At 44.2% G+C, this 19,981-nt stretch overlaps 1 protein-coding gene and 1 long non-coding RNA gene across 5 annotated transcripts in view; one reads left to right on the top strand and one right to left on the bottom strand.

The window, feature by feature from the left end:
* The window catches only part of SOX5 (SRY-box transcription factor 5), a 657,930-nt gene extending 653,742 nt beyond the window's left edge, over nucleotides 1-4,188 (bottom strand). The window contains exons 1-2 of one of the 4 annotated variants that reach the window (XM_071815738.1): nucleotides 2,700-2,924; nucleotides 1,456-1,600 (exon numbers count right to left, since the gene is read on the bottom strand). The gene's annotated coding sequence lies outside the window, so the exon portion shown is untranslated. Of the gene's footprint in view, nucleotides 1-1,455; nucleotides 1,601-2,270; nucleotides 2,357-2,699; nucleotides 2,925-4,078 lie in introns of those variants that run through there. The other 3 variants (XM_071815743.1, XM_071815734.1, XM_071815748.1) reach the window with 3 other exon arrangements.
* Nucleotides 2,496-19,981, top strand: part of LOC139829246 (uncharacterized) — a 31,644-nt gene continuing 14,158 nt past the window's right edge. The window contains exons 1-2 of the long non-coding RNA XR_011741657.1: nucleotides 2,496-2,738; nucleotides 2,861-3,229. This is a non-coding gene — a long non-coding RNA (uncharacterized lncRNA). The remainder of the gene's footprint in view (nucleotides 2,739-2,860; nucleotides 3,230-19,981) is intronic.

Raw genomic sequence — 19,981 nt, 5'->3', positions numbered from 1 at the left:
ATCAGGGTAAGTACGAACTGCAGGCAGAAACGAAGCTCCTGTACACACGTTGCATTACAGCAGCACTGTCAGAGATGCCAAGTCTCAATCTCCTCGCCTGCTTTATGCAGCGATAGTTAGCTACGCCACTTACAAACCTTCCTGGAACGCAGCGGTACATTTTTATGATGAGTAACAGAAAAACACTGTTTCTTCATCTTGAACACTGAGGAACTATCCCATTGTAAACAATGCATCTGACAGTTTAATGATGTTGTTCAACCTAACTGGTTTTGTCAAGCAGCACGTCAGATAAAGGTGCAGCAAGATGTATGTTTAAGCGCTCTTATAGTCTCTCAGCTCAGACACCTCAGAAGGGTACCTTATATTTTCAAAATTAATTAGCAAGCTACCTGCACACTTAAGTGAAAAACAGTAAGCTCTCTATTAACTCTCAACTTCTATTATGAGACCACGACAACAGGACGATGACAGTCACTAAGAACCTGTACAGCTGGAGCTCCAACATGTATAGATGAAAGTCACATGCTTTTATTTTCTATCTAAAAAGTATGCATTAGCTTCCAACACTTACAAAAACTTATCCTATGCTAAATTAAACACATGTGCACCCACATTAACAGAATTAACTCGAAACAGTCAATACGTCTCAAATGTCCATCTGTTTACAAAAGATGCTTGCAGCTTTTAAGTCTTGTACTCCTTATAGTGTAACCCTCAATCAAAACAGTTAAGTTCAACCAGAAAGCTCTGTTGTGAGATTTCCATGCATAATGGCCATGTGTTTATTGGGTTCTTGCTTTCAAATCATGTCAGAATAGACATGCTATCTATTCACAAAAAGCAACACATCAGTGCCAGCCTTCCACTCTTCAGCTGGAGAAACCTCATAAAACAAAGCTGGCTATAACCTAGCCAGATATTATAGCTAAATAATTAGGAAAAAAAAAAAAAATCACTCCTTGCAATCCCAGTTTAATAGTTGTAAACAGTGCATTTCGCAGGACAAAGAACTCATTTTTGAGGCAATAATGTATTTTCCAGTGCTGGGAAGGATTAAGAGGATATAAAAATAGCAGCAGATACAAGTAGCTGCTCTCAGGTAAGTGTCAGGTGATAAAATATTTTGATGAAGAACTTTGTACTAGCTCCTCATTTATAACAAGGTGCTTTTTAATCTGAGTGGTTCACTTCAGCTATGGCACAGACAGCTAGCTGTATCTAAATTAGGAGGAGGAAAGCCAGGACACACTACCTTACAGTTCTACAGCTGGAATCAAACTTCCTTTTTTAATTTGAACTAAAGCTAATGTGCTGTTCTTTGACTGAGATGTGGCAAAATGCATCTCTATTAAAAAAAAAAAAAAAATCCTCTCTAATTTTAGGATATTGCTAGCTTTCCTTTCATGAGAGTTAAACAGCAGCAATGATAGCAGCAATGATAACAAAAGCTACCTGTACCAGCGTGCGATACTAGCCTCTCAAAGAAAATAGTTGTCATCCCACAGCGTCCTCCTGGACGCCCCTACTGTATTGTTGTTGATGATGATCACGATGTTGACCGCCTACAAATCTCCCACGTGCCTATTTCGTTGGCCTGCTGTTTAAAAAAAAAAAAAAAAAAGAAAAAAAGCTAGAGGCCATTATTCATGAGCAGTAAGAAAACAAGTCACTCTTAGACCTAGTCCTCTTGCAGATTCCCACACTTATTACCCAAAATCCCACAGCTTGCTATTGGTTCTACCCTTGACCAAAGTACAGGGCTGAGGCAGCATGCCATCCCCAGGGAAAAGCCGATCACGTTCCTCCCGGCAAGCGGCTCCGGTTATTCTAGGACCGCAGTCGAGCTGGAATGAAGTCCCTCAACTTTTCTGAGAAGGCAGAGCTCTCTCCCACCACCAGTGCCGGGGTCAGCCCGACTGGGGTCCGGCGGAAGCAAGCGCTGCCGAGCGCCGCACCCTGACCAGGAGATCATTTTTCCCCCGACTCGGTTTCTTTTTTGAGGGGAAAGCGGCTGAAACGAGTGAAGAGAGCGCCTTCGGCCCCTTCCACGGAGTCCCCCTCCTGCTCCGGCAGAAGCGAGGAACATGCTTCGCAGAAATATGTAAACAGCCTCACCCTGCTGCCCCCTCTCCCGGTGTCCCACTCCGCGGTGCCGGTGCCCCCCGCACCCCGCAGCGCCCCGGCTCGCCCCTGCGCGCCTCCCCGGCAGCGGCGCGGCGGGAGCCACCGCTTTGCACTCACGCACGCAAGCACGGAGAGGCAATTACAATAATTTAAAGCTTCCTGTCCGCCGGCTCCGCCGGGATCCCGAGGGCTGAGCCATGCCCGGGCAAGGCGCGGAGCAGCGGCTACCCCGCCACACACACGCGGGCACCGCGGCCGGCCCGCTCCCGCCCGCCCCCAGCCCCGGCAGCAGCAGCAGGAGGAGGAGGAAGAAGGAGGGGGGGGCGTGACAAGTTGTACCAAACTTCGGGAGGTGTGCGAGTGCCCGGGAGGCAGTCGGGCGCGCTGACAGCCGGCCCTGCCGCCTCCCACACCCCGCCAGCGGCGCCCCCTCCCCACCCTCCGGTGGCTCTCGCCGGGGCCCGCCCGCCCCCGCCGCCCGGGGAGCCCCGCGGGTCGCGGAGAGCTGAGCGCCCGCCGGGGAGCAGCCGCCGGCAGCAAGAAAGTTAAAACGGTGGTGGTCGCGCACCTACCCGCTGTCTGTAATGTCTCCTCCGGGCGCGGGGTGCTAAGTGAGACACTGGCGGGGTGGGGAGCGGCAGAGGTGCGGGGAGGGACCGGGAGATGGGTGTTTGGTAATCTCTTCCTTTCTCTCCCCCCTCCTTCCCCCTTCTCTCTCTCTCTGCCTCTCAAGGACGAGGTGAAATCCCTTTGCTGGTCATGAGGCGGCTTCAGAGACAAACAACACAATGCGAGTGCAAATAACAAAAGGGAAAACAAAAAAAAAAAAGAAAACAACACGGGAGAGGGAGACCGGGAACAATGGGGGAGGAGAGGCTCGCCTCGCCGCGCCGCGCCTGGCCGCCGCCGGCACCCCGGCAGGCAAGATCAGGAGGAGGCGGAGGAGGAAGGCGAGGTGGCGGTAGCGGGGAGGGGGCTGTGCGGGGAGATCCCCTACGCGCCGGGGCTGCCTCATACCGGCCCCGACCTCCCCCCCGCCGGCTGCTGCCTCCCGCCCCGCCGCGCACCGGGGCGGCCCTGCGCGGCGGCAGGGCAGCCAACGGTAAGTGACGCGCCCGCGGAGCCCGCTAACGGCCATCGCCGCCACCATCATCATCATCATCATCATCACCACTGTCCTCCGGTGAGGGAGGAGGGGGCGGCTTTCCGCCGGTTCAAAGCGGCGGGGGTCACCGAGCCCTTCCCGCCTTTCTCCTCCCCTCACCCCGAGAACTTCACCGAGTGGGGCTGTGGCGGGTCCCTGGGACGTCGCTACCGGGTCCCTTCCCGAGGAGGAGTTCCCCCCTCCCGCTCCCTGCTAAGAGTAAACACCCGGGAGTTGCGTGTCCGTTGGCGTGCGCGTGTCCGCTGGCACCTCCTGCACCGGTAGCCCCTGTCACACCGGTGCGACCGCACGCACACGCACGGGCGCCCGCCGCTGCCCCTTCAGCATCCCCTCGCCTCAGCTCCTCCTCTTAATTTTCGGGGACCCGGGCCGGCCGTAGGTCCCAAGCGTGTGCAGGAACACGAGGGGGAAGCAGAAGTTTAAGGTCCCCCCGCGGCCCTCCCCTCCGCGCTTTCCCCAGGGGCCGACACCGCACCCCGCTCCTCAAAAAGCCAGGGCAGGTTGGAAGTTCACCCCTCTCATGCCCGCATCGCGAGTAGGATCGTGCGAGTGGGGCGCGCAGCGGCGGGGTTACCTCAGCGGCAGGCGGCCTGCGGGGCTCCTCGCCCGCCCGGGGTGGCGACCGCGGGGGCGGGAGGGCTGCGGCTCTCCGCCCGGCGGCCTGAAACCCGTCCCCGGGGCGGAGGGGCCGGGGGAGCCCCGGCCGCGTCACCGCTCCCCCAGGCAGGCGGGGAGCGAGCGTTGCGCCTGGCTCCGCAGCCCGCCTCTGCCCCGGACCCCCGTTACCTCGTCCTCCTCTCAGCCAGCACCCCTCAAGCCGCTCCTCGGGCGAGCGCTGCCGTGTCCGGGGCTGGCCCCGCGGCCCTGACACCGCCAGCCCACGGGGACCCGCGGACACCCGGCCGGCCGTTCCTGGGGCTTCGCGTGTGGGTGGGGGTATATGCGTGGGTGTGTAGGTGTGGGGGGGTGTTTTTCTCTAAGCAGCTGTATATTCTGTCTGTACTTAAACCAGCTGTTTGGGAGAAAGTCCGTGTGCCGGCGGGTTGCGACGCGCCCCGGTGCGCGCCCGCGGTGCCCAGGCGCGGGGGTACGCGGGGAAGGAGCGGTGCGACCGGCGGCCGCGGCCCGGGAGTGGTGGCGTTGCTAATAAAGTCACGCTCTGTGAGTAAGAGGTCTCTCTCGTTCTCTCTCTTGTTTACTTACGGGGTCTTTTATTTTTAATTGAGCGTTTTGTACACGTGCATTTATGAAGTGGCGCAGCCGGCTGGACGGGGTCTGAGCCTGAGAGTGGGAAACGCAGAACTGCACACCCTGAGCCAAATTGTTCAAAGAAGAGCAAGTTCAGTTATTATTCATCTCCACGAGGGAAGTCTTATCTTCTACAAATATTTGATACTGGGACAAGTCCAATAATTAACAAGAACAATCAAACAATTTCACTGTCTTCTCAGGGATTTAAAAAGTCGTCATCTGGAATTCATGAGCATTACAACCTTTTTTTTTTTTTCCTTTTCTGCTTGGATGCGTTATTGTATATGATCATTTCAGTGTGTATATGTCCCTAAGTGATTTTACCCTTTGATGCAAAAAGATGCAAACCATTAACAGCACAGATAATATTCACGACTGCTGATTCAGTGAGACTTCAGACCTCTCTGTAGGAGTGGGGAGAAAGGGTGGTAACCCGGACGGGGAAAAAAAAAAAAAAAGAGATGGAGGAATGTTTCTTTCTTGGCTTCTTCGCTACCTCTGTGGCAGGAACTCCCATGGGAGTCCTGTGGGTGGGGTGGGAGCAGTGCAGATCTAATGCACCAGTGCCTGGCACAAGGCTGTCGTGAGCTGCCTAGATATGAGCATCAGCCCTCCCAGTGAGCCCTTTAACTCCTCTTGCCGAAGAAAAAAGCCAGACTGGGAGAGGAATGGGACTCCTGAGCTCTGCAGCATCATTTCTGACCCGGTGTGGGCTTGAGGTGCCAGGGAGGCAGCATGATTTTCAGGACCCTTTTGCTGCCTGGCTGCAGTGAGCCAAGCAGGTCAGATGGGTTATTGCCAAGGGCCCGGTTGTATTGAAAAAAAAAAAAAAAAAAACCAAGCAAACAACAAAAAACCAAAACCATCAACCAACATAGACCACCCAAGCTTGCCTCATCTAGATCATATTCAGACACTCAAGAAAAGTTCCCACATGCTGAATGGCAAAGTTTTGCCCTACCCTGCCCCAGTCACCAAATTCTGCACAAGTTCTCATCCTGGTCATTCAAGTTGACTGGCATGGATAATCTCAAGCCTAGGGACCTGCAGCCAGACTGCTTTGGGCTAGGCTGACAGGGTTATGTATATCCTTCCCACATCTCTCAGAGGTCTGTTCTGTTGATATGATTCCCACCCATCTTTTCCATAAGCACTACGTCCCCCTCCCGTTCTTGCTTTATGCCAGCTCCTCCTTACAATCACAATGAAGTTCCTTGCAGTTCAATACAAGAAAGGAATCAGGGTGGTTGTGTCTGGAGCAAAGAGACAAAGCCAAATGCGGGTGCATTTTATTTAAGATCAAGAGCACAATGGTGTGAGGCTGTATTATGCTCTCCATAGGAGCTGTATCTTTCTACTTCTACAATGGGATTAAGGTGTTCAGTGGAAAGGAGAATTACCAAGAAAAAAAAAAGACAACAAAACAAAACGAAAAAAGCCCTGAACTGGTACAAGCTGCATCTGAGTTTTTCCTAAATAATGAGGACATTTTATCCTTCAAGGACTCTATCATCCTATTTCCAAACACTTTTTAAAACAATAATTGTGAATGCCACTAGTAATTTAATTTTTACTAATTATTGCTGAGGATTCATTCTGCTTTTTTTTTTTTTTTAAAAAAAAAAAGAAAGGAAGGGTGTTACCATTTCTGCATTGACTCATTTCAAAATTTTCAGTCAAGCAAATGCTTTTCAGTAGAACCTAAAGACATCTCCTTATTTAGCTCTGCATATTTGAGAACACAGGATGTTGAATGTTAGTACACACGGGCTGGACACAGCTGGGAGCACATCTTCAAGCCACTTTTCCACCCTGAGTAACTAAAGAAAGCACAAAATAAACTTTTTGGTACAACATAACCAATGAAAGGTAGGCTACTGTGCAAAGATTGCTATCTATTTTAAATCTGAAATTTGTAAAAGCTCTGGCTAACTTTCAGTTTCCCAACACCAGGGAAGGGTGGCTTGAGTCTGGTTCTGGTCTAGTTGAGTTCATGGAGCGCCACTGTGTTTAAATGAAAGGTATCACCCATCTTTACAGTGAGCAGCATGCACATAGAGGTCAATTGGTGCGTGCTTAGCGAAGGTGGTTTACACACAGATTCACTTCCACTACATTGCCCCCAGCCCTGTACCTGTGAGTTCAACAATTACATTTTTAAGCATGTGACCATGAGGAAAAAACATACAGGTAGATCTCTCTGCTTGTGCAGAGCTGATCTGTCTTCAGTTCTCCCTAACTTCATCCCTTCACTACCACTCTACATGAGCCACTGTGTGCACCTTCTTGCCTCATTCTCCTAGAAAATTCAGAGAACTCCAGTTTTCTAGTACATTTTTACAAGAGCTGGTTTAAAATGCTACCTTTCTCATAGTGGAAATGGTTTGTAACCACCTTTTAGAGGTATAAATGACAGCAGTGAAGAACAAAGCCCAAGTCCTATAAAACAACATTATCTTTGTGCCAAAGTAATCCAATTATTGAGGTACTCCGATAACCTTAAAGCCATCTCAAAATGAAGAAACCACAAACATCTGTTTTCATATCAGAGTGCATCAGCACAAGAACACCCTTATGTGGTCCTAATCAGTCAAAGTATTGCTCTCGTTTTTTCCATCCAGAATGGCTTATCTGCTTCTCCATAATAAAATCAGGGTGATACTTGCACTGATTTCTGTTAGCAGGAGAAGCCTCTGTTACTTAAATTGAAGCAATCTGCCTCTATGCAGGTCCTGTCTCCTTTCCCCCAGAGGAAACAGAGAATCCCACCTATGATATTTCAAAAAGACATTCAAATAACTTCCTAGGGAACATAAAGCATGCTGCTGTTGTGTCCCTGAATAAGGCTATCCAGTTTCTCGTCTGTTCCTCAAACTAAATGATGGAGTTGTGTTTCAGTATGAATACTACATTTATGTCCTATTAACTAAATAAGGAATATATTTATTTTTAGTAGAAGGTGGGTAAAAAAAAATGAAAGAAACAGGAAATATTGATTAAATGTTGATTAGGTCTTCTGTAATTTAAACTATCACGGGCATATGGAATGATAAAAAGAAAAGGAAGCCAGCTGAAAAAGTTAAGATACTTGCTTTTAGATGTCTATGCTGAGCAAAAATTAAATATTACAAGAATTGGTAAACAGCTTTCAGTTTCAATAATGGATTAAAGGCCCAAGCAACACTCATCTGTCATGCTACCATTAGTAACTCTTAGATTTCAATGAGATTACTCACATATATAAAAATAAACATAATCTATCAGGACACACAGATGAATAAAGACAGTCACAAGGATGGATTTAAGAAGCAGACTGAACTTCATTAACACAATATTTTCACATGTCAAGCAGTTAAGTGGGCCCAGTGCAGGGATTACAAAGCCACAGCTCAGGGCAGGTCCTCCCTAATCTCCTTCTTAAAAGAGCTCGCATCTGAAGACCACTCCTCAGTTCTTCCCTAAGAAAAGGAAGAAGGACATAAACCCCACAACACTTCATTTAAGTTTGCTTCTTTCCTAGGCACAAATTACAAAGTTCCAGATTTCTTTTTAGTTTCAGCCTTAGCCCATGCTGGACATTATTGCAACAGATTATTAAATATGTAGATTCTCATATATTCATTCCATTTCAAAATCCAACTTCTCAGCCTACTCCATGGTGCTACAAAGGCCGTGAAAACATCTTACACCTCCCCCAACTATACCTTAATAGAAGAATATACCTTTCTTGATACCAAACCAACTGAGTGACAGCATCCCAAGGCCATAATTTAGATGCCATGACACAAAGGAAGAGGAAATATTGTAGTTTAAGGCAGAGAGACCTCAAAGCCCTAGCTTCACTTGCATGCCTACCAAAAGCTGGAGAAGCATCTGAGGATCACAGCTGGCAGTCTCATGCATATATTCTGGCTGTCCCCTTTCTTGGCTGTTTACCCCACCGCCAGGTTAATTAATAGTGTTTTCTATTAGAGGTGGAGGAAGCACTTGCAGGATGAGAAACCATGTGGTGATGCTCACTTACGTATGGAGGCCACTAGGAAAGTGTCTTGCATGGCTCCGTGGGGGTCACTCAGGGCTAATTAGTCAGGGCAGACCATTAGGACAGTGCAAGTGTGGTACTTCCAGACCCCCAAGTAATCCAGGTATGTCAGCATGGCGCAGCATTGTGCACAGTGTGCACATTAAATTCAAGCAAAGGCTGCAACATTAGATTTTCAAAGCCATTAGGAGTTTTGGGTGCTCTCCGAGTTGTAGAAATAGTGGTGCCTCAGGTGTTGCAGAGTTTTCCAAAAGCAGGTGTCTTTCTGTTTTTAAATCTAGCCCCATTTTCTGAAACTGGTGATCCACTGAAAAAGGGAAGTAATCAAAATCAGCTGTGACTTCTGGAAATAGAGGCAAGTTCCTGTGGGTTAAGTTTTAGCAGGACTGAGCACTGCCTTATCAGTAGCACAGGAACAGGGATTTGTATATACTGTTTTATTAAGATTAATATCTCTACAGTACCCCTTAAATGAAAACAAAAAAAAAAAAAAAGTGCTGTAATAGGACAGAAAAAATGTCTCAGTTTCCCGTCTCTAGTTTAACATATAATCAACCTTCATGCCACAAGACAGAGCATTTTTAATGTATTTAGGTACAGTAATTAATGTTAAAATAAATCTGAAAAAAAATGTGTAGCCCCATTTAAAATTTAGCTCAGTTGCTGTAGGTTTATCATCCAGCATGTACACGGTAAATAGTACCCTCAAGGAAAGCAAACAAACATAACAAAACCAAACAAAATTTAAGTGGCCAAATCCCCAGCCAAAGGTACTGTTTCTTACAAGGAAGTTTACCCTGTTAATTTGTGATCTTTGCTCGAAAAATCATAGAGCCTGTGCAGTTTTTGCTACAATATTTTTCATATAAAGCTGTTTTCTTGCACTACTATCTTTCATGGGATATCACAGCTCCTAATATCATTAAATTACTATCATAAAAACAAAGAGGAGAGGAGGTTGCAATGCAATGAGATGCTGTTTGTGTTTGTAACAGGACAATCATTGATTTTAAATTGTCATTGTTAGGAAAACAACACTTTAACCCAACTAGTGACGTCTGAATTTCTGAAGAAAGGCTCAGGTTTAGCACTTGTCCTAGTCTGTGTTTTGACTCTTAGACCTGTAAATTTTTAAATGTGTGTATATACTATTGCTCTGTAAGTACCTATAGTAATGGTTACAAGATTACTATCTAGAAGGCTTGTACATCTTTATATTTTACCTTTAAAGAAAACAAAAAGTCTTGCAACACTGTGCAAGTGAAATTCCCTTAGGAACACAAAGCCTGTTTCATCTCATACACCTGCTCATGTGTCTACAGGTATGCAGTGACGGATAAGCAGCCCAAAATATTTTATATTCTGCTTTTACAGTGCGTAGGCATTCAGGCTGTTCACTACAAATGACTGCATAAGGCGAGAGACACTGGAGAATCAGGCCCCAAAGATTTTCTATACTGGATCAGATCACTGGTGCATTAAGTGTGTCACCTCACAGCTGGATGCTCCAAAATGAACCTAGCTATCTGTGGGAACTACTCTGGCAGTCAGGTTGCATCCAGGAGAGGAGACTGGGTTTTGTCTTTTATTTTCTTAGTGTATCTAATCAGAACCACCCTCATTTGTGATCAAATTGCTCAGACTTTTGTAATGGTTAAACAAGAGTATCTGACTCTTGTTGTCAAAACAGGAAACAAGATGTGGCATTAGAAATTATGGATAGTAGTGCACGAGGGGAAAAAAAACACAACAAACCTGAACACATTACCTTCTCACTATTTTCATTTGCTTCTGTGGTACAAGAAAATAGTCCACAGTGTCAGAAACACATAATAAGTATGCCATAATTTACTTCATGGTATTTTACACTACAGAGCTATTTTGTGGAACTTTACAGCTTTATATAATGATCCTTTTAAGTCAGAAATGTAACTTAATATTACATAAACAATAATTATATACAACATGCAAATATCATCTAGCTATAGGCAGTGCCAGATATTAGCAACTTGAAGTAGCAAAAATATATAAACACACAAAGCTGTCTAAATCTCTTAGAGATTTCATTTGCTGAACCTCAGTGAGAATCAGACCACAGCTAATGAAGTCAGAGGCACATATATTCCTAAAACATTTCAACATGCTGACTTCAGCATCTAAAAAATCCAAAGCTTTCTCAAAACTTTCAGTGCACATATTAAATACATGGATCCTAATTGTCACATAACTGATGCAACTATTCAAAAGCAATTACATACCTGCTGTCTGACTGAAAGTCAATGGCACTTACATGTGTCCCTAAATAGCTTCTCTGGAGCTCAGTTTCAGTGACCAGAAAAACAAAACAAAACAAAACAAAACAAAACACAAAGAAAACGTATGTGCATACAGCCACAAAAACCCTCTTATGCTACTCGTTTGTATACTGTTTTTAAAATAGTTTCATTTTGACTATACTTTTAAATACATGCCATATGACTGGTGATGCAGCTTCCCCAGTGTACATAGCAGCACATAAAAGCTTTCAAGGAGAACATGTGTCCCACCATCCATTCACTCTCAGTCATTCTGACACATCAGACTTGATTGCAAATCTTTTGCCAAAAAATAAGGGTCATTCAAGAAAGTCTTTTTTTATCCTTTCTTTCTTGGTTCTGACAGAACCACTTATCTCCAGCCAAAACGAAGTACAGAGATGAGTAAACCAATGATCTATTTCTGCAAGTATTTATGTGAAGAACTGTTATTGATAAACTTGAAATCTCACTAGTAAAAACCCTAGCTTTTGTTTTGGATTAGTTTAAATGCGCTTATTTTCTCTTCTGACCATGTAGTTGAAACACCTGATCTGTGTGATCTCTTGGTGTCGGTGAAGAGCCCAGGGCCTGCAGTATGGCTGAGCATGAGACTGTCCCCAGCATTTGCTGGAATAAAGGAGGAGTGCCTGGGAAACCTGAGGCTCAGCCGCCTGCTGTCACCAGTTTCAGGGCACTGTGCAGAAGTGTTAAAGCAGGAAAGAAGGACAGAAAGGAAGAAGGCAGGCTGTAAGGATGAAATTAGGATAGACACAAAAAGCCAAGTGGCTACCTAGAAATTGCAGAAATGGATATATCAGCCATATAAAAAAAACTCGTACAGAACTCTTGTCATACCAATTAGGGGACTCTGAATTAATTGTGTTGGGGTTTTTTTTGTTTGTTTCTTTGTTTGGGGGTTGTTTGTTTGTTTTGTTGTTTGTGTGTGGCTTTTTTTTTTTTTAATCTTTTGTCTGGCTTCAAAACAAACTGAAAAGTTTGTAATAAACAGAAGGCCTCTAGTGTGGACTTTTGTTCAGAAAAAAAAAATCTACAATAAACCTCTATTGTATTCATCCTCCAAACCAGAAGCAGGGCTGGCATTTGTAAACCCAGAGCAGGGATTAGAAGCCAGGCTTGCACAAAAACAGCAAATCCAAGGGTTCACAGCAAGGACTCTCCAACTATAATATTCCTGAAGTCCTTCTCACCCAGACAGTGGTTGTTTATATCTGGAATATTCTTTTCTCTTTCTTAGATTCATACTGATACTTTAATAGTAAAGGTCTTCATGCAGCTGATTCATTACATTTTCTTTTTTGGGTATGGAGGTTTTAAATGACAAAAGTGACTGTGAGATTACCAGTAGCCATAAGGAAGCAGAGACTGAATTTTAATGGAGAGGAGGAAAGGCTCAACAACAAGCATGAGACAAGAGGAAGAGGCACCAAGGAAGACTCACAGGAGCCCTGAACAGCATCAGTCATGAAATAGTGAGATTTCACACTGTTTATGGCAGTTAGGTTGCTGCTGGCCTTGTGGGGCTTTGAAATGCTCACCAGTTGCAGAATAATTAAATAATTGGTATTTCGTTTATGGCAGGTAAGGCTGTTTTAGTCAGGAAGGGTTAGCATCCCTTGAAGCACTCAGGAGTTTTCAGCTTCCTTTGTTCAAAGTTACAATCTACTAAGTCACTGAATAGTTGGAATGACATTGAAAACTAATTACTGTCCAATTCTCATGTTATCTTCCCCTACAACCTGTTCACCCCCCTCACTCTCTGTCTTCCTAAAAAAACAGCTTACTGATAAATGACGGGATTACTGTTTCTGTGATGACACAGCTCATCAGAGAAGAATGCACATAGATGAACATTATTTTTGCAGTGAGAGGAAAGATGTTTTTTGGACAGGTTTATTCAATAGAGGTTGCAAGCGTGCCTGCTTGTTACTGTTCTTCACAAGCTCCCATCTTCTCTTGACCTGATCAGTTCCCTGATGATCGATGCCCAGCCCGTCCTTGTGCATACGTGTGTGCATGTGTATCAGGCAACAAGTGTGCAACAGAGAGCTCAAGTTCACCCTGGTCTGTGAAGCATGTGAGCATCCTATGACTGAAAATATGCTCCCTTGCATAATCCTGAGATTAGCAAATTTCTAGTAAAGGATGTCAGACGTAAATGGGAGGAGAAAAAAAATGCTTAAGGTAAGCAAAAAGGAAAACCCAGTGTAGGAAAATAAACAACAGAATTCATGCCCAGTTCCAGCGGCATCTCTGTCACCGATTCCTGTGTCACCTGGAGTGAGGCATGTCAGCTCCTCTGGCTTCAAAATCCCTTCTCTGAAACATGACAACAGAAGTAGGTGAAACTATTTTAAAGATCCTTGGCTGGTTAGAAGATGTGTTGTATGAGTGCCAATTGATTATAACCAACTTCTGACAGATAGGGGAGGGAGGGATAGTGGATCAAAAAATATGCTCCTCTCAAACTGTAGCATTCATGAAAAATGTCACTGGCTGAAAGTGATTATCATCTTGGCAGCTGTGTTCAGTGGGATCTGTGATTGCACAGGCAAAACAGCTAAAAGCTGCTAACTGGGCCTTTCTCGGGTATACTGCTAGCCACTGGTGCTCTTAAATCTTAGAAGGGAAGGAGTTCTCCAGAGATGCCCAGGTAGGAAGGTGCCGGGGGCATTTTTTAAAAGCTGCATTTCCACAGCTAGTGTTGGGGCTACCTGGCAGGGTGACAGCTGGAGTTTCCACACGTTTCTGCATCCAGTAACTCATTGCGCATACTTTATGAAACTGGGAGGCTTCTAGACAGGATGGATGGTGTCTTTCACTGACACAGTACACAGATAAACTGTACCAACTATAAACTGAATCCGCAGGCCAAATCTTTATACTACAGACTGAGGGCGAAGTTAAGCTATTCCGTTTGGGATTTCTTTTTTAATGAAAGGTTCATAAGTTTCAGGGTTACAAAGTAGCTAAATATACACAGAGCCATGTGTTCTGCTTTGCCATTAACATACTCCTTTGGACAAAAACAGCTGAAATGTGTTGTCTATATGTGAACAGCTAAGGGGCTTTAATGTTTAGGTATTGGTAAAATAATTTTCCGTGAAACTGTACGTTTCCATGTGTGAGCGGATCTGGATATTTCAATTTATACCATGAAGCCTACTGTTAGAATTGTCCAGAGAAGCATCTGTTAAGTACAGAAGAGAAAGCAAACTCTTATAGGATTTGAGCTGAATATTTGAAGTGAATAGCAAACCCGGCTGCAGTTCTGCAGCTAGCACGGTTCTTCTGTCGATTTTATTTTTTAAGGAAAGCCAGTTCACTACTAGAGGTTCTTCTGCTTGTATAAAGAGAAAATAATTTCTACTCAGTGCACGTGTTTGTCGGTAATCCATACAGTTTGCTAATGTTTAACTGGGCCAATGGTTCTTTCATTTGTGATGAACCATATTTTTGGATGGGAGCGGAGGGGAGGGCAAGCAGGCAACCAAGAAAATAACCTAAGAGAAAGTCTCGGCTGACGTGCACAACAGCGTTTCCCAGAAGGGACACCCCCTTCCCCCTCCCCAAAGCTGTTGCTCTGCACCCCCTGCTCATTTCCCGCCCTGTAGCTTGTGAAGCAGCGGCTGCCTGGCATCTGTGCAGGCAGCTGGGTACCTGCCCAGGGCTGCCTGCCAGGGCACAAGCTCCGTGCACCCTCCACTGCGTACCTGGCAACAGACCAAAAAAACATTCCAGTCTTTAGTAAAGAGATATAGATATATATATACACACATATATATTCCTCCCCCCCCCCCCCCCCCCGCCCCGCCCCGTGATGTTTTGAATCCTTTCTTCAAGCCTTTGTGAGTTGCGCTTGGAAGAACTCCAGGCAACCCAGAAGACAAAACAATGCAATAATTCAAGAAACACGGTTCATTTGCGTGTCAATAAGGTTTCGCGCACACACTCACTCCGTGAAGGTACGAGGCCATTTCTTTCAAAGCAAAATCGCTTCCCTCCCACCTCTGCCTCGCTGCTTTGCAACAAGGTGTAACTGGGAAGTTGATCCACTGAGGTGATGTAAAACCCAGTGTCCCTGAATTCATTATTAGTATTAGTTAAGCAAGGAACAGAGTCAAAAAGTCAAGAAAGGACTTTGTATGTATACATTCTGGAGGCTGCAGCCCATCCTTTGTCTGTGAATAAAGAGTACTATATGTTTACAGACAAAAGTAATGAAACCTACAAGTTTGTTTAAACCTTGGTTTCTAATAGGTATAATTCTGGTTTCTTTTCAAGCTGAAGCATTTACAATTTGAAATCCACATTATCACAACTGTCTGGGTCCTGGTGATCCCCTTCCTGAGGCAAGTTACTTGTTGCAGAATTACTCCGTATAATTTTCTTAAAAGATTATTTAAAGATTTTCTCATAGTATTTAGGTTGCCAGTTTGAACTGGGTGGCAAAGAAGAGGTGGTATAGTAATAAAACCTCGGAAATATAACAGACTAAAAGTGACTATTTCTGTTTCATTTTGAACTCACTCGAACACAACGGATCTGTAAATTCAGCTCAGACTTGGAAGTTGTTCGGGGGTAAATTCTGTTGATAAGAAATTATATTCAGAGAAGATGGAGAGAGTATTGCAATAAAAAATAAAACACAATACAGAGCAGAAACATGAGAGAATGAAAAATCTAAAAGATCAGACGGAAACTAAACAGATATAGAAAGCTTTATATATGTGTATCTATATGAATAAAATAGCATTGCAGGAGCCCAAATTGGTGGAAGTCCTGTATCTATACAAAGCATAAGCTTTAGTTTTCCTAGAAAATGAGTGACTACAGATTAATTCTCGTTGTAGAAAAGAGAGGATTTATGTTACTCAGGAAAAAGTCACAAGCCATGTGAATTACTTTCACCCAGTAAGCAATTCACAGAGGTTCTCATTCTGCAAAGTAGTTCTCTGGGTAGTATTACTGCTACACAAAGTGCCAAAGATGTGGTGTGAGTCCATATGTGCGCAGGTCACCCCACCCAAGCACAACCACAAGATGTGGAAGGTGGAAAAAGTGAGGCTGAGTGCAGTCTACACCAACAGCCTAAAAACTGAGAGCCACAAGTGTCCACATATCTGCTTAAGAAAATTAGACCATCCATATCCTTAGAATTCAGTAAATAACTGGAAATACTTAAAATACAAAAGAAAGGAAAGCTGTTTAGCAATCCTCCCCCTCTCTCTGTGTTAGTTTCCCTGTCAGTATAACTCTGCCATCTTTAATGCCCATTATTTGTAATTTGCCATACAAGAAGAAAGGCAATCAGGAGAGTTCATGTGCTCACATACGCTTATACACATGCATGCATCGATACATCATACATAATTTCTCAAAGTAAATATGTAGTGATTAATTTAAGAAATAATTGCAAACAGCATACTGGGTCATGGGTGACAAATCTAATCATTTACTGCAAGTAATATATGCAGAAATAAACAAGATATAGCTTATAACCAGTGTGTGGGAAGTTAGCGATGATTCAGGCAAGCGTTTGGATTTCTTGTTTGTGGACAGAAGGTTGCAAATTTAAGCACTTAACAGACACCTCTCTCATTTCCTGGTAATTAATGATTTTTGTAATGGTTATTAAGGCCTCAAGTCCTAGTACTGTTGGCTCATTTTATTTATGAGTTAACTATCAGTTAAAAATATAGGTGGACAAGAGGCAGCTCCATCTTTTTAGGGCTGTTGTAGCGCCCTGAACTAGAACGCATAACCCCCTCTAGTGGAAAAACTGAAAAGTGGAAAAGTGGCTCTAAAGAATTGCCCACGGGAAGATCGCAGGCATTCCCACTGCCTCTGCGATTGATGGATGAAAATTTCCCTGGCCATGCGTCCCTTCAAATGCCTCGGCCTCAAAAAGATGCAGCGCCACCGATGTTTTGCTGCAGGATGCAGTAAAGTGCTTTAATAGAACAGAGTGAAATGAAGGAAATAAGATTTGGGCCAAGCATCCTGTTTCACTCCCTACAAGAACACAATTAAGCTGGGCCACCCTGAGAAGTTTCCTCTTAATAAACAGCCACTTCAGTTACAAAGTCATTTAGAACATAGATGCTGAAACAATGCAATTAATAGAGAAAAATAATAATAATTTTAAAAAATGACAGGTACCAACTTGGCCTATCCTTTTTCTTGTGACATGTTTTAATGGGATGCATTCCCATTCCGGGGAAAGTCTGTTTAGTTATTTGAATGGCCTCATTTTTCTCCACAAATGGGAATGAGCTGAAACAGGTTATTGTCGCACAGTGCTGTGGTTGTACGGTGTGAACACAGAACTATGAGCCTCACAGTCCTGCACTAGCCAGGGCTTCCGTCCTTATGCAAGCCTTTGGCTTTCTTCCATCGCAGTATCTCCATCTTCAAACTAATGAAAATACCCTCGAAGTTCCTCAAAGGTGAAGTGTATACTCAGCAGCAAGGTTATTAAATATATACACACAGCACGAGTGTGTAAGCACACAGCATTGGCCACCTCGGTTCCCAGGGTCCCCACCTTTGCATGCAGATGAAAACTGGCCCAGGAACACTCAGCAATGGTATCTTAGTTGTGTGCTCCTTGCCCTGGTCAGGAATTCTTTTATTGCAAAGACAGCTACTCTTTCACAAAATGTCAGGGATTGGAAAGGACCTCGAAAGATCATTTAGTCCAATCCCCCTGCCAGAGCAGGACTGTTTCACCTCCATATCTAAATTAAAACAGGCAATAAACTTTTTAGATACACTTTACAAAAAGGTCTTTGAACCTCCAAAAGAGGTAATTTATATTTGGGCAAGAGTGTGATTTTTTTTTTTTTAATTTTTTTTTTTAATTAGGTAAAACGACAATTGTAAAAGAAAAGCTTTAATAAACCACTCTCTGCAAAGTCAGGTTAGTCATATTATGCTTATGCACAGCTCAAATGAAGTTAGATTTCAATGGCAGACAGAAAATGACACAAGTTTGTTACAGAAAGTTTTTTTTCAGGAGAAAACTGAAGCCCCCTCACAGCCAAGCGCGTTTACAGGTAATTTTCCAGTATTCAGAAAACGTGGTAAAAGTAGAAGTGTGAAACACTCGTAAGATGCTAGAAAGTGTCGTGCCAAATTCTAGAAAAGCTTCTCGGAATCAACACAGCTGGCCAGGAAATATCCCTGCCTGCAGCCCACGTTTGGTTAGCTTTTCGAAAAAGGGACTTCTAAGAGGTTTCATTTTAATGTTTTAATGTCACAGCAGATTGCCGTGCCTTGCAGTAATCACTCCTTAAAACTGATTAATTCTGAGGATGCGCTAAAGGGTGTGCTGTGATATAAAAAGAAGAGAAAAGGGGATTTTACCCGTCTTTTTTTTTTTTTTTTTTTTTGCATAATGATTGAGGACTCCCCTCAGTTGAGTGTTTGCTAATTTGCAAGACAAAAAAAAATGAATGCTCAGTTTCGACAGCCACCTAGTTAAGTCCTAGTGGAAACCCATGGCTGAGACTTCTCTTTGCATGTTTGCATACAGCTGAATCTCTACCTTCAGAGCATTAAAGTGCTACTACTGAGATTTTTCAAAAGCAGCCTGTGAAATTTAGTGGGATTTTCATCTGTGAGTCTCTACTCTATTTTGAGAAATTGAGAGTAAGTGCAGGTGCAAACAAAGATACTAACATAAATTCTAACTCAAAGAACCAATATAAAATAATTAATTAGAAGTCATAAATCAAATGGTTGTTATCTACTGCTTATGTGTTAACAAAAAGGAGAACTATATGACTTCCTAAATAACTTAAACAGCACACACGAGAACTCACGCTACCTTCGTGTCATTTGCTGCCTGCATTAAGAGAAAGCTGATCACGTAGGAAATGACCACTTGATCCTAACAGTGGATCCCTGTGCTTACTCCTCTCTCAAGGGATTCCTTTGGGCACTAAAAGCTGGCACCTGACTGCAGAAAATCACTGAGGTTAAATACCCAGCCCCACTTGCACATCAGGCACTATCCTGCTTATTCACAGGACAAGCCAGTTTTGCATCCGATTTTAGCACAATCAGACTTCCTACATTTCCCACCACTGTTACTTTAACTAGATTTTCCTGTACTTGCAAGCTTGAATGTTTTGGCAGGCTTTACAAATAGAAGTACAGCTTTTGACCTCCTAGCATTATCCAAGTCCGCGCCACACATTATCAGTCTGAGTGTACTGTTAGTTTTATGGATGTTTCCGCTATCAGTTCATGGCAGTTTCTAGTCTGCCCAGTTCTCCTTTCTGATCGGATGAGCACCTGTTAGTCTCAGGACTGGGCAGCCCACATTAACCGCTCAGACACCAGTGCAGCCTCTGAGGTTGCCACCGACAGCACAGCGTACCTTCGCACTCCCGCATTTGGGTTACAAATCTGGTAGTCACACAAGGCTTGTGTTAGCACTGGAAAGCCGAAAAAGCACGTCTACAAATGCAAAAGGCACCGTGCTCAGCCAGCCATCAACGACCCTGCTCGCATCTGCAACTGTACAGGTAATATCTGTAAAGGAGCACTTAAGAACAAAAAGGGATTATAATATACCTCGTCAAAACAAGGCCAGCATTACTTATTTTCAGCAAACACCATAGAAGACCTCTGGTGCTGAAAGTTCTGCAACAATGTGTACAAAAACATACAGGTTTGTGCAGCTCAGCACATGTTTTATAAGGTCTGGCTCTTGTTCTGTCTGTAAAACCCAAGAAGTCTATGTATGCCCGAGTGTTATGCTGCAAGAAGCACAGGCTTGATCAACATCTGCCCTGCTCCATGGAAGAACAACAGTTAGCTTGACTCTTCCCTTGTCTGGCTGCAGATGCACAGACTTGATTGAAAGTACACAAATGTAAATTTAACACCTTCCACATGTCATTGTTACAGCATTTTGGAATGGCCTCCCTGTACCTGCAGTGTGTGATGTGCTCATGGCTCTGCAGTGAGTCCTCTGTATCATCCGGTCCAGGTGAACAGGGCACTTTGCTCTGAGGAGAGGTCCCTGGACATTCACAAGTGAAACATTTTGGTTTACTACATGGGATAATG

The sequence above is a fragment of the Patagioenas fasciata genome, chromosome 1 (genome assembly GCF_037038585.1).
Source record: "Patagioenas fasciata isolate bPatFas1 chromosome 1, bPatFas1.hap1, whole genome shotgun sequence".
Classification (NCBI taxonomy): domain Eukaryota; kingdom Metazoa; phylum Chordata; class Aves; order Columbiformes; family Columbidae; genus Patagioenas; species Patagioenas fasciata.
Note: the sequence above shows the minus strand (reverse complement) of the source record. Positions and strands in the feature narration are given on the sequence as shown.